The following is a 5,497-nucleotide window of genomic DNA, read 5'->3' as shown; positions in this document are numbered from 1 at the left end:
CCCACCTGGCCAGAATCCCGTGTCCCGCGGAACAGGGACCCCGCGAGAAATCCCGGTCCGTGGCAATCATCTTCTCCTCAGAGTCCCTGTTATGATTTCACTGTTGCTATTCAACATTTTACTGCAAGTCCTATTCATAGTACAGAGGAGAAAAGGACAAGAAAACCCATTCAAATTAGAAAGGAAGCAATTCCATACATAGCAACGTCTAAAAGAGTCCCATCCCTAAGAGTGAACCTAACCAAAGAGATGAGAGACATGTATGCTAAAAGCTATATGGACGGTTAAAAAACCAAATAAACAGCAGAAATATTTGTCCTCAAGGCATCTGGAGATGGAGCACTCCAGAGATGCTTGGCATTAGTCTGATCTTATAACATGGGCCTTGGCAGAGAAGAAGGGAGCTGACCATTTCTTTTCACCTCTTTACTGTTACACTGTATCTTGTCAACATTACCAGATATGACCAAAAGACAACTCTGATGTCTGTGCCCAGTCACAGAAGGTGTTCCTTCACCCAGAAGGACACACATGATTTGATCCCAGAGCATCGTCTGACACTTGCCAGCCACTCCCCCCACCTCACCTATAACATTTATTTATTTATTTATTTATTTATTTATTTATTTATTTATTTATCTGAGACAAGGTTTCTCTGTGCAGCTCTGGCTGTCTTGGAGCTTACTCTGTAGACCAGGATGGACTTGAACCTAAGTTCAAGATCTTCCTGCTTCTGCCTCCTAAGTGCTGGGATTAAGGTAGTGTACCACCATGCCTGGCTAAAATTAAATATGCTGAAGTGGTCTGGCTACTAACAATGCTATTTACATGAATGACTGACTTGTTCTGGGAAAATAAATGGAAGCTCGCTTCTACACACTGACATCACAGTGACCAGAGAGCGGGGAGAAACACATATCTAGGGGTTGTGCTGAGGTAGCCTCTGCAGGCAGCCCTGCCCTCCCTCCAACCACAGTGCATCATTGAGGACCCCATAGAAAACCTTTCAAGATGTTGTAAGCTTTCATATTGTTACTTTACAAAATAATTGTGTTACTTTTAGAATCTCTACCTCACCTCCTGTGAGTGTTCACATCACTGTGACAGAATGTCTGACACAAACGTCCTAATGGGTTATTTCACTCATGGCTTGGAGGGCAGAGGGGAGAAGAACATCTCAGCAAACCATACCAGCTGGCTCCTTTTCTTCTCTTCACTGGGCTTCCAGCCTGTGGTGGATACCACCACATTTTGAGTGAACCTTTTTCTTCAGTCTTCCTGGAAGTGTCTTCCCAGACAAGCCCAATGCGTGAAGAACTATGTTGCATGATTAACATTTTGTAACAATGTTTTAATTTTATATTATTTGTTGACAAGCTATAGCTGTAAATACAAGAAATCTTGAGGCTAGGAGATACCCTAGCTGTGGCACCAATCGTGCATGGTTTTCCACAAAGCACTGCGAATCTGGATGGGAAAGTGAGGTCTCAGCTGCAGAATCCACAGATGCTTGTGGCCCCTATGGTGCAGATCTGCTGTGAGGTTCAAATTTTGCAGTACCTTGGTGTGGGTTCACTACGAATGTTTACTATATTCCCACTGGAGCCCTCTAGTGGAGCTATGGGCCACCATGCTCAGGGAAGTCGAGCTGTGAGCGTCTTTACACAGACCTACCTAGTCTTGCAGTTTCTGGCTACATCAAACCTCTCTTCTGGGAGTGTTTATCTCTTCCAGGCTAGTGCTGGTAGCTCTGGGGCTCTGATAGGATCCTGATTGCTGCCTCCGGATGGGGTTTGTCAAAGAACAAAATTCAGCAGGTATAATGTATCAGTGAGTTTTGAGAAACACTGGGCCATACACACAGAATGTTGCTTATTGTTCATGAGTGTAAGTGTCTTGCCTCTGGTCACTGCACTGGATAGCAGATAAGAGTTCAGTGGGTGGCCATAACTCCGGCTAGAGAAGACCGCACCAGGAATAAGTCAAGACGGGCAACAAGGGGCTGGAGAGATGGCTCAGCGGTTAAGAGAGCTGACTGCTCTTCTTAAGGTCCTGAGTTCAAATCCCAGCAACCACATGGTGGCTCACAACCATCCATAATGAGATCTGACTCCCTCTTCTGGGGTGTCTGAAGACAGCTACAATGTAGTTACATATAATAAATAAATAAATCTTTAAAAAAAAAAAAGACTGGCAACAAAGAGGATACAATTGCCAGTTCAAAATGTTTGGATACTTACTTCCCAGATGGTGGCAGCATTTTGGGAGGTTGGAAAACCTTCAGGACTTGTGGATTAGTTAGCAGAAGTAGGTCACTGGGTGCGTATGGTGGAGTGGGGAGTGGAGTGTTGGAGGTGGTATCTGCTCTCTGCTTCCTGATCTACTAAGATGTGAGGAGCTCCTGACCCGCCTCTCACTTCCACCTTCCCTGCTATGACCGACTACTTCTCCTAAGCTGTGAGCTAAAATAAACCCAAACCTTTAGCTGTTTCTTTCAGGCCTTTTGTCATGGTGATAAGAAAAGTAACCAATATAGGGAGGGCCGCACAGCACTGACAAGGCCTGTAGGGAGGCTGTGGAGGGTGAAACTGAGCAGCTGCTGATCTGTGGCTCACCTTTATTGTTGTCTATTTTTCTATTGCTGTGAAGCGATGCCATGACCAAGACAACTTATACAAGAAAGCATTTAATTCAAGGGCCCAGAGTTCCAGAGGGTTAGAGTTTATGACCATCATGGTGGCAGGGAGCCAGGGCATAGGTAGGTAGACATGGTGCCAAAGCAGTTCCTATGAGCTTATATATGATCTGTAAGCAGGAGGCAGAGAGAGGTACCTGGGAATTGCGTGGGCTTTTGAAACCTCAACGTTCACTCCCAGTCACGCACCTCCTAATCCTTCCCAAACAGTTCCATCAGCTGGGGATCAAGCATTCAAATATATGAGCCTACCTTGGCCATCTTCATTTAGATCACTACATTTGCTTAATTTTAAGATGTGCCCCAGAAGTCGGGGGAGGGATTGGCTACAGCTACATTTTAAAACAAAATAGATCCAAAAAGGCTGAGAGTGCCTGCTTCTCAGAACCCTGTTTACTGGACTCAATCCAGTGTGAAGTTTTTTCACGTTATCTTCTGCAAGCTCTGTCATTCGAAGTCCAAGGCAGAGGCCTGGATTTCTGTCTCTAAACATTGTTTACCCCCACGTAGGTGTATTTCAGCCTGAAATAGAGAGGATGGAGTATAAGGACCCCTATCCTCACCAGCTTTTCTGCTTAGTGGCCAGACTTTGGACTCTGCCTCCTGTCCCCAATACTAACTTCTCTCTAGATGTCACTCGGTATCTTTTGAGTCATCCATCCACATCAAGCTGACAAGCCCCGTGGGGTCTCTGCCAACAACCATGATATCTCTTTCCCAAACCTGCAAACCCAGTTCTTCCCGGCCTCCAGCCACAGCCTTCTGTTTCCTGCACTGTATCTGGGCTTTGAATTTTCTGCTTACTTTCTGGAGTGTTGTTTTCCTAAGTCTCTGCAGAGCTGCTCCCATATTCCTCCAGGGCTCCACATGTTCCCAAACACCAGGCCTCACTGACAGAGACAACACCCCTAAACTTTCCAAATATTTTCCAGGGGCTCAGCAGATATGTAGGTAGGTGTCTACCTTTTGGTGACCAGAAGAGGAAGTAAGCATTGCACTGGAGCCCTTAGAGCATCTGAATACACCTATAATATGTCATCTTATAGTGGATATGCTTAAAGCACCATCCAGTTTCCATACTATTATTCTGTAAGTTATGTAAATAATTTGAACATTTGAGAAAGGCAGAGTGAAACCTTTCATGTTAGATTCTCAAATTACTTCCAGGAAGGGCTGGTACCCAGGGCAGTGCCTTGGGCCTGTCTCTCCATAAGGTCTCTTTGTTTTGGTACAGGGTATCCTCTAGCCTCAGCAGGCAGATGTAATTTGATTAAGCCGAAGGGAGTGCTGTGTTACCAAGCCCATTCCTTGGATGAACACCTAGTGCTCTCTGATTAAGGGAAGAACTGGGGTTCCCTCATCAGAGGGGGTCTTGTCCTCCCAGGAAAAGTACAGCTTTGCCAGAGGATAAACAGCTGAGGCAGGCAGGATGGGTCCACTTGCCAGGTGTCCAGTGGCCTGTGGCCTGGGATGGAGACCTCCAGGGTAAGGGTGAGCATCGCCCTCTCTTACTGGCACCAAGATGCTGGCTCAGGGCTTCAGGCCTTGAGCAATGCTGAGCAGAGGGAGTGAGGGAGAATGTGGCCCAACAGACACCGGATCCTCTTTCAGAACCAAGTGGTTACAGGTGCCTTTGGGCAATCCTAAGGTCAGAGCGTCTCTTAGGATGGGCGTGTTCAGAAACATCTGTCCATTTCCACATCTCTACCTATCGGCTGTCTACCTCACATCCTCAGGAGCAGACTCCTGCCTGCAGAGACCATCTAGGGACCTCCAGCGCAATGGGGGGGGGGAGCTAAGGGTTTTTATACAAGCCCTGATATAATTCCTCACAGGGATGGAGTGATGTGGTGGTCCTAGTTGCAATGTGCAAGGAAAAAAAGATGGGAATTTGGGCAGGCTGAAAAGGAATGGGAGGTGTCACGCTGCCATGGAGTTGCTATGCTAGGATGGAAGAACTGGGAGGAGCCCTTTGGACGATCCGTAGGGAGTCACCTGCAGCTTGAGAAAACTGGAGCCGAGCAGGAGAGACAGTCTGGGATAGGGATGGGGATTAAGGGAAGGTGTACATCTGCTGGGTTTCCCCTCTAGCCCTCGGTCTATTTAGGAAGTACTGTAGCAGGTTCGAGACTCCACCTGTTAGATCCTTTTCTCCATCCATGTCTGTTAATTGATCGAATTAGAAGGTATTTTCAAAGCATTTTTTTTTTTCTGTAAACAGATGCCCAGACCCTTGTCATCCCTCATTGAACCTGCCCACCTTTCTCAAAGATTTGATTTTCAGAACACGTAGGTAACCAGATGGCCTTCGGCATCCTTCAGTTTGGACTGTTTCCGTGATTTTATTTTATTTTTTATTTTTTTAACTGCTAAGCGGTATCCCTCGCTACGCCTGTCTGACAGCCCCACCAACAACAGCTAGTCTCTTACTCTGGGTGGCCTGCCCACAGATCACTTTTCCCTGGCTGGGGCGCTGTCCAGCTCCTGGGTCCTGGGTCCGCGGCCTCAGCTCTAGCGCACAAGGGGCCGAGTGAACCCCTCTCGCTGTCCTCTGGAGGCCCAGGCGACTAGACCCGTAGCGCCCCACGCGGATGGGCTGCTTCACTCGGGCTCCGGCCCAGGTCACCGCGCCAAGGAGTGGCAGAGACGCAGTCCCGGGTACGCGCAGGGGAGGGGAGGCCGGGGGCGGGTACGGCTGGGGGCGTGTCCAGGAAGGGAATCCAGCCTGGGAGGGGCGCGGGGGGTGGGGGCCGAGCGCCGGGCCGGCGGGCAGCTGGGCCCCTGAGCCGCCCGCGTACGTCC

Source organism: Mastomys coucha, unplaced genomic scaffold (assembly GCF_008632895.1).
Source record: "Mastomys coucha isolate ucsf_1 unplaced genomic scaffold, UCSF_Mcou_1 pScaffold22, whole genome shotgun sequence".
Lineage (NCBI taxonomy): Eukaryota > Metazoa > Chordata > Mammalia > Rodentia > Muridae > Mastomys > Mastomys coucha.
This window is presented reverse-complemented; position numbering follows the sequence as displayed.